Consider the following 9973-nt stretch of genomic DNA (forward strand, 5'->3'; position numbering starts at 1 on the left):
CTTTTGGACTTTAGTGTCCCTAATTGTGGCTACAACACAGTGATCACTCAGATCATTTGCAAATACTCCCACAGATGAATATTTATGGGGAACATTAGTTAAAATGAGATCAATTAGGGAGGATTTATTAGGGGACTTAATGTTAGGGCGAGTAGGACTGTCCACAATCTGAGTAACATTTAAAGAGATACAAAGGTTTTTAAAATCCTCTGACACTGCAGTTAACCAGTCCCAGTTAAAATGTCCAAGTAGCACTATTTCCTTGTAGTCTAGTTGTGATAAAATATTTGCTAGTGAAGACAAGGAGTCTTTGACAGCTGAGGGGGGGTCTGTAACAGCCCACCACCATGACCTGTTGACCCTTTGCCACTTCTATATTTATGGCTAAAAATTCAAATTGCTTACTGATCGATTTGGAAACTAATGTGGTTACACTGAACTTATTCTTAACATGAATGGCAACGCCACCACCTTTATTAGGCCGGTCGGTACGATACACATTAAAAACCATTTAAGGCAATGTCAGAGGCCAAAATAGATTTGTTTAGCCATGTTTCTGATAAAACAATGACGTCAGCGTCATACACTGTGTATGTGCGTGGGGAGTGTTGCAGTAGAAAATGCAACTGTAGCGACCGGTACATTAATGGGAAACCCTATATGTTAGCCTTCACCCTCTATTGCCCCTTTCACACCAAGGCTTTTGGTGTGAAAGGCTCGGAACCAGTTCTTCGGTTCAGCTCCCGCTCTGTTCACACCGCTCAGAGTCCGACTGGTGCTGCGTCATTGCGTCATCGTTTGCGTCATGACGTAACCGTTTGCATGCCTGCTTCATAAAGCCAAACCGCGCGGAACCCCCTCACATCGACAACAACAATGGCAGATTGTATTGAAGCGCTACTCGTTTTGGTTTTGCTCTGTCGAAACAAAATGGAAGAAATGGGAAGACTTTGCTACCAACTTTACAGTCGTTACATGCTACATTCAAATGTTCTTTACAATCATCATCAACTTCAACGACGATTCCGTAGGAGAAAGAAGGTAAATATACGTCCTATTCGATGGCGTTAGAGCTAGCTGTTGTTAGCCTCTGCATGTGCCAAGCTCAAAATACCCAGCTTTGCAGCATTAATTACTATGGTATAACATTAAAACTGATGCCCCTGCCCCCGCCTCTGACGTAAGCGTGACGTATGCGGTGCTAGCTTTCTAGACCGACAACTTTTTGGTGCCTGAAACAAACCGGATTCCGGAGCTTAGAGGCGGCTCCGCTGTGGTGTGAACAGGAAAAAATGGTGCTTTTCAAGCTCCAGCTCCGAACCGGCCCTGGAACCGCGTTGTTGTGAAAGGGGCATTAGAAACGTCAAGCTACCCCACAGCACCCCCAAAAGAAAATCTCTGGCGCCGCCACTGAGCCTGAAACCCCGTTTTGAAGAAATGTGCAGTGCAAAGCAGGCTCATTGCAGCCACTAATGCTGTGATAAGAAGACACTTTTTTGCCAAATATCAGCATTTTCTTTCTTTTCATTTTTTTGCACAGATTGCAAAGTGGCAAAGTATTATAATTTATTGTTCTAGCAAAGGATTGCACAATTGTATTATGTATTTATTTTTTTGAGCACACAGATTTATGGAGAATTGTTTTATTATCACTGTTCTAGCAAAGTGATTTCTTTAAAGGAATGCTCACGTTCATATTGATGTATTTTAATAAATGTTAACCCATTACGTGACTATTTGTGTTTTTGTTTTTTTCCTGACGGAAAATGTTTGAGAACCACTGACTTAATGCAATGGGATTTTGCCATTGGATTTTAAAACATAGCAGAAAATAAGGATTATGACAAACAGGCGCTTATGACACTTGCACGTTTTATTCAGCAGGATAATCTACACATATTTACACTACTCGTGATTTTTGAAGTATAAATGCAATCTCCAGAAGTAAAAAGCTAACGTGACGCTAAAAACAAACTACACCAGTCACTTAGCTGCCCATCACTAAGCTAAAGGCGGACTCGCGTTGAGCGTGATGACGTTTAGTATTCTCATTTAGTCACTTGTGATATTTACCGACATATTTGATGTCGCAGAACAACATCTTATCACTTAAGCTTGTGTTAACCGCAAACCATAATTCAGAAATCTAACCAAAAGATTACCTGTTAAAAACACTATAACTCATTTCCGGGTTTTAGGACTCATTCCTGCACCACTCTATGGAAAGCAAGCATCCTCCCTGGCCTAGGACGGGAGGGCTCTGCATTGGTGGATTCAATACAATGGCAAAGAAGGCAATGTCTACATCAACATTCAGCCTGGTGATGTAGCAGTATACGTAGTGCCAGAACACTTACAGAGCTCTTCAAGGCTTTGTTTGGCTATATTTTGACATAGCACTTTAGGTTACACACACATCGGAATAGCTGGATTAGTATGGACAAATGCAGTGTCCGTGGCCCTTAACTCCTATAGCTGCACATGATGTAAATGACAAAAGGGATCATATCCTGCTGCAGGGGAGGCAGATGTTCCATGCTCTTACAACAAAGGCTCGAAATGAAGGCTTAATAAAGACTTGGGATACATTTGTACTGATACAATTACATTTGAGGTAAATGCTTGTAAGCAATTCAAATGCATTTGTTAAATGTTCCTTCACATTTCACTATGATAACACATAGCCTATTACTGCGTGTGTAAAGGCATTGGTCTTTTGACTAATTGCAAATAAAGACTAAAAGGAGTGAGACTGATTAAACAAATGGGAAATTGAAATGTTTTCATATCGTCTACTCTTGAAGATGTTCTGGGACGAGAATCGCGTTTCCACTGCATGGTAATAGCTCTAATGGACTCATTCGCTCCGCTCTTTTTTTATCCACTACACTACAGGATAGTACCTGGTCCTTTTTTTAGAACAACCTCAGTCGAGTTTCCAAGCGAACTCGTACAAAACCTGCAGACCACAGAATGTTTAGAGAGTCGCCACTTGAGTGTCACGTGACTTTAGGTCTTTAAATAGCAAACAGTTCAATATCATTGAACATAATGAAGATGATTTTGTTTTTAGGGAATAAATAACAGCAAAAAAAAAATTATATACATATATACAACTTTAAATGGACAAATTCAGGGCATCGATATCAGACAAGTGAGTTTATAATTAAGGCAAGAAAATACTGTTATGATTATTGTAGCTGTTGAATAGCAATATTGGTATCAGTATGTCTGTGAAGCCCAGAGACAGATCCGTCCTCCAAACTGTCCCATTAAGACTCAAAACAACTGACTCTCACACACCGCGCCCATGTCAGCCCTGACAGAGGACATGCCATTCACAGAGGACGCTCCATGGTCAAACTGTAGATACACACTGCTGTTACACTTGTCATTTGGTTTGGGAATTGGCACTTTTATAGCTTTATTATAGTAATCAAATTTATTTTGATAACAAAAGGGCAATACAAAAATCCAGCATTTTGAGAACAACAGTGTGACAAACTAGTGGCTACTACTTCTGTAACAAATAATCAAAATAAAGACCAAGGTGTCCACAATAGAAGAAGTGGAGGAGGCTTGTAGAAGAGGTCAATACAGTCCCTATCACATGAGAAGTGCTTTGTCTCTCATGGATTGGTCTTATGCTGTAAAGTATCCCATATGGTTTGTAACAGCTGAGAACTCGTGTTTCATTATGATCCTGTATGTGTGGACATGCGGGACCCCCTTTATACCACTTTGTTATGTAGCCTTCATACTCTATGCATGTGCTCTTATCGTGGACATAGCAGGTCGCTGCTAACAGGCTAACGCTACATCAGCAGTTTAAAAACATATCAACAATTGCTCCATACAAACCGATTACGCCAGTTTTCCTAACAACATCGATTTAAACCCCATAGGGTTGAAGTAATGTAACAATAGGTGATGTTAGCTAGGAAATGTAGTGAAACAAGGATTAGCTACGATGCTAACTAATCACAAACAGACACATAAGGTCCTCCGTACACACACACACACACACACACACACACACACACACACACACACACACACACACACACACACACACACACACACACACACACACACACACACACACACACACACACACACCACACACACACACACACACACACACACACACACACAACACACACACACACACACACACACACACACACACACACACACACACACACACACACACCCCCACACACACACACACACACACACACACACACACACACACACACACACACACACACACACACACACGTTGTCATCTACCTCGGCCTCGGCTCTGTTAGCTGTACCAGATTAACGGTGTCTAAATATGTCACTGAATCCACGTACAGTACCCTAATGTTCAGTTCCCGTTACTGTCGAAAACGACACTTGGTCGTGTTTACAGCGAGGAGAGGGGAAGCTACATAAGGCAACACATTGGCAGTAGAGGTGGTAACGTTAGTTAAAGCAGTGTGTGATGTTAACTTACTCACTGGCTGCGGCGCAGAAAAGGTATCCACAGCGTCGGGGCTGTTAGCATTGTACTGTTAGCAGCACATTAGCATTGCACTCAGCTGGCCGGAAGTGTCAGCGCAGCCTCAACACACTAACACCTTCAAAATAAAATAAAATATTCAAATCTGGTTTATATACTTGTCTTTCTCTTGATGATATGTCATGTTTTAATCAGGATTTTAAAACAGTTATAACCCATCAAAGATATATGTACATAAACACACTTTATATTAAAGATTATAAAACGGACAAGTCAAATCAAGCAATCTGATTGGTTCTTAGCCGTGATATACTGAGCGTATACCACGGGTAGAATTGTAAATTACTTTTCACAACAAGTCAGTATCCCTCCGCGTCTGAGTAAAACAGTATACCGTTTTCAAACTGGAACAAGAAAGCAGCGGAGAAGTAACGGGGCAGAAACCCTCGTTTTTACGCAGCGGTCCAAACATAGACATCAAACGGCAAAACATATTCAGTGTGCAGTTCCTTTGGCATTATGGCAGGGATATCTAGATACTTTCCAATGTTTGACATCATGAATTGAGCTACTTTTAAAGCAAGCAACAATGTTTTCAAATCTGTAATCAAAGAGGTCCGCAAAAACACTATCGACCAATCAGATTGCTTGATTTGACTTGTCAGTTTTATATATTTCCATTTCTTCCGTTACGAAACAAACTTACAAAGCATAAGATGGAAACATTTAAGATTAACTTCGACCTCCGGGGGGGTCTTACTATGGAGGAGTGGATTGAGGAGTGCCTATCTCCAGAAAGAAAAAAAAGCACCTAAACGACAAAATGCAGAGCTACGTGAAGAGCAGGTAGACCAACTCGAAAAGTACCACCATTCAAAAGCTTTCTGATGAGGGTCTTGAAACAAAGCAGAGAAATTATGACCGTTAGTGGCCACAGGTGCGAAAGCTCTCTCCAGAGCTACTGGCAGCCAAATCTCGGGGACCGGAGAAAGTGGAGCAATATTCTGACCACGCCAAGCAACAGCCCAGAACAACCTCAACCTATACAAGTAACCTCGTAAGCCATTCTACTGATGCTGGACAGTTTTTCAGTGGCTGCACAATAAACGGCAACATACAAATGAATGTAAATAAATAGCCAAATAATGGATCAACGCTCTCTGTCTAATATGTTCGCTAGCTGTTAGTGTTGTTGCATAGCAACCACCTCGCACTATGTTTCGTGCAGAAGGCAACGGAGGGACTATTTTATTTTGAACATCATTATTTACTAATAAAAACTATTTAAATTAGAGTGTGTATTTTTCTTTCATATTGCCACACTTGGTAACCGTTTTATAAAAGCAATAGCTCACTTCAGGCCGTGATATATGCTCATTATATCACAGCTAAGGGGGTTGTCGCCACGCCCCTTAGCTGTGATATAATGAGCATATACCACGGCCTGTCGTGAGCTATTGCTTAATTAGCCAAGGTCAAGTCACTGATAATCTAGCTACATAACCCCCAACGGTAAAACAAATTATTGTAAAGACTTATTCTTTAACTTAGTTATTTTATTGAGAATATTCCAGTAATAGCAGTGTTAACAGTCATTTGTGAAATACGCCATACATGTTTACAGTTTGTAGGAAAAACAATGCCAGCTTGACAAACAGAGAGAAATGCAGCAATACAGTAGTGTGTCGTCCGCATAATGCACATATAGATTAATTTACCGGGTGACAATATCCGCTTTCACACCAAGTACTTTGCCGTACTTAGTTCCCAGCACTTAGTTCCCAGCACTTATGGCGCATTGCCATTGCAGGCCTCGCTCGGCTTAGTACGGTATAGTTAGGCCTTGTTAGGCCAGGCTCACTTTATGCTGCGTTTCCATTACAGTTTAGTAGCTGTAGTATTACAAACCACAGACTGTCTGTGTCATGGCGAATACAGTCGCTGGTTTATTTATGTCTGTAGGCCGTTGTTGTGAGTGTGAACGGTTCGGATACTGCGTTAGCTTAGCTGATCTCCATTTAGAAAACACACATTTTAAAAGGTTTTTTGCCTGCCGTCTGTCTGCAGACTTGTCAAAGCATTCATTCATTTCATTTCATTTCAAACCTTTATTTATACAGATAAATCCCATTGAGATCATTGATCTCTTTTTCAAGGGAGACCTGCTCAAGTAGTTCCACATGAGACATAAAAACATAAATAGAACAACAAAAGGACATCATTCAGCATCATTTACATAATTATCCACATAAACAGGTACCAATAGCTTCCGATTGAGTAGCATCCAACCGAGCTTTAAAAACATTTAGTGGCACCAGATTGTTCAGTTTCCATTTAATTTGCAGACTATTCCAAGACAGAGGAGCTGCGCATCTAAAAGCTGTCTTCCCTAAGACAGTCCTAGCAGTTGGCACATTTAATAAAACCACAGCATTCGATCTCAGGCAGTAGCCACTTACAATTTTCCGTGAGATCAGGGAGCAGATATAAGATGGAAGTTTCCCTAACATGGCTTTGTATATAAAAATGTACCTGTGACTGAGCCTCCGTACAGTTAGTGAAAGCAAACCAGCCCTTGCATACAGGGTACAGTGATGGGTTAATGCTTTACAGTTTGTCACAAATCTCAGTGCGCTGTGATACGCAGCATCTAACTTGACCAGGCAATTGGCAGGTGCATTCATATACATCAAATCACCATAGTCCAGCACAGGTAAAAAGGTCACAGTGACTAGCCTTTTCCTGGCTTCAAGCGAGAAACAGGACTTGTTCCTGTAGAAAAAACCTAGCCTAACCCATCATATGTTCGCCGAATTGACAACGCACTAACAATCATGAATGTGCCGTAGTCAACTTCATTAAAACTGTATTAACGTGCCTAAACTCAGTAATTCACTAAACATTTATTTATTTTTAATGGAGCCTCGTCATCTCCCCACGGGCAAACAAGAATATGTACAATGTTAATAGTTTACTGTATTATTAGTGTTTAATATTACTGCTATAACAATCACACATTGAGTTCATTGTTGTGCAATGTTAAAATCAGACTGTTTTTAAAAAAATAGTCTGAATGAAAACGGCAGCTCTCAGGGGAACTCATAATAAACAGCTGATTCCTCACACACACAGTAGCCTGTTGTTTCTATGCATAAAATAGTGAGAAACATGCCTCTGGTTAATAATTATATAACTTATTTTCTCCATAAAAGCTGGTCACGGATATAATCATATTCTTTAATCATTTAAAAAAAATCCTATTTCGTTTCTATTTAACGAAATAAATGTGGTTTAATCCACGTGAGTTTACAACTACAAAAATAATCGGTTTGTTTTTGTATCACATCCGACGGGAGGAAAGGCAGCATGGCTCTCACTACCGATTTGTAATCATAATTTAATCATCATCTTCACGATCATTTATGTTTATGTTCGCCAAATTGACATGAAAGCACTAACAAATATTAATTTGCTGTAGTCAACTTTATTAACTTGCCTAAACTCAGTAATTCACTAAAAAGAGGTTTATTTTGAATGGAGCCTCGTCATCTCACCACGGGCAAACAAGAATATTTACTATAATATTATTGTTAATAGTTTACTGTATTATTACTGTTTAATACTGCTATAACAATCACACATTGAGTTCATTGTTGTGCAATGATCAAATTAGACCGTTTAAAAAAGAAATAGTCTGAATGAAACTCCGCAGCTCTCAGAGGCCTGTACTACGAAGCCGGTTCAACCTAACCTGGATATGTTTGAGTTAGCCGGTTGGCCTAATCCAAAACATACGCGCCCTCGCTAAGCAGTCCTACAACACGGGTTATCAAGTGGAACTATGGAAAGCCTAAAATGCCACTATTCGCACGTTTATTTCGCCCGTTTTTCGCGCGTAAAAAACGGGCGTTTTTTAATATGATAATGAGCCCCTCCTTCTGATTTCCATAGCCACTGAGTTCATAGTGTCTGTAACCAATCAGTGAAGAGTAAAACCAGACCAAAGCAATCTGTTGATGAAAAGTTCCTGACATTGTGAGGCTGTGCCAAGCCAAGCTCCATTTAGAAAGCACGCATTTTAAAAGGGTTTTTCGCCTGCCGTCTGTCTGCATACTTGTCAAAGCATTAATTCATGGTTTTTACTAACCGGTATCAGTATGTTGTTACTTCGGCATCATTTTGAAACGTGTATTGCAATTAAATCACGGTCAAATATGTTCATCTTGTTGTAGTTGTAGCCCCCTGCCAGCGATTCTCTCTCTAGTTTAGCATACTCAGCCCGACTCAGCCTGGTTGTTCCTGGCCCTAGAACCACGATTTAGTCGGGCCAGAAAAAAGGTGAAAAAGTAGCCCCGGGCCAAGACTAGGCCAAGTGGAAACGCAACGAAAAACGGGCCCCGCACGGCTCGGCATGCTTAAAGCGAGCTACCCGCTGCAGTGGAAACACGCCATAAATGTCCGGATTACAGAGGCAACAGTAAATCGGCTTAGATTAGGCTGAACCCTCTGTCCAGCCTCTCTCATCGTCAAACCATGGTTGATAACATTTCATTAGAGAGTATTCTTCTTTGTCCACGTCCTCTCCCTCCAGCTCTACCTCTACCTCTCATTCTTCATAAACTATCGGTGAGCTGGATGCAATCCTACCTGGAGGGGAGAGAACAGATGGTGGAGGTAAACGGTACTCTGCCCCCCCCCCCCCCCCTCCCAGTGAGCTGTGGTGTTCCACAAGGAAGCATATTAGGTCCGTTACTCTGTTCCTAATTTATGTAAATGACATGTCATCAGCATGTGACTGCAACTTTGTTCCTGTTCGCGGACGACTCAGCCCTGCTGGTCTCTGACAGGAACAGGTTGCAGGTTGAAAAAAACCCTCAGCTCCGAGCTCGGCAGAATCTGCACCTGGCTCGCCGATAATAAATTATCATTACACCTGGGTAAAACAGAGTCCATTCTCTTCGGTTCGAAACATAATCTCAGCAAATCCGACGACTTCTCAGTTGCAGTGGGTGACATTATTGTCACAAGTAAGAAGGAAATTACATACCTAGGATCTATTCTTGAGGCAAACCTCTCCTGTGACAAAATGGCATCCAATGTAATAAAAAAAGTCAATCAAAGAACTAGATTCCTATACCGGATCTCCTCTCTGGTAAACAAAAACACCCTGAAAAACTCTGGCAGGAGCACTCATTCAAGGGTACTATGACTATGCTTGCACGTCATGGTACCATAGCACCTCCAAGGCTCTAAAAATAAAACTTCAAACATCGCAAAATAAACTGGTCAGACTACTGCTTGACCTTTCATCTAGAACCCACCTCACCTCTGCCCACTTTGACAACCTAGGATGGCTTAGAGTAGACGACAGAGTACAGCTACTTGCAATGGGCCTGGTCTACAAGATCCACTACACCTCTATGGTACCCATGTACATGTCAAAATTCTTCCCAAAGGTCAAGGAAT

General features: G+C 41.1%; 1 protein-coding gene across 2 annotated transcripts in view; it reads right to left on the reverse strand.

Moving 5' to 3' along the window:
- The window catches only part of cuedc1b (CUE domain containing 1b), a 44700-nt gene extending 40097 nt beyond the window's left edge, over positions 1–4603 (reverse strand). The window contains exon 1 of one of the 2 annotated variants that reach the window (XM_034206187.1): positions 4502–4603. The gene's annotated coding sequence lies outside the window, so the exon portion shown is untranslated. The remainder of the gene's footprint in view (positions 1–4501) is intronic. The other variant, XM_034206194.1, reaches the window with a different exon arrangement.
- Between the last annotated feature and the right edge of the window lie 5370 nt (positions 4604–9973).

This window comes from Gymnodraco acuticeps, unplaced genomic scaffold (assembly GCF_902827175.1).
Source record: "Gymnodraco acuticeps unplaced genomic scaffold, fGymAcu1.1, whole genome shotgun sequence".
In the NCBI taxonomy this organism is placed as follows: Eukaryota; Metazoa; Chordata; class Actinopteri; order Perciformes; family Bathydraconidae; genus Gymnodraco; species Gymnodraco acuticeps.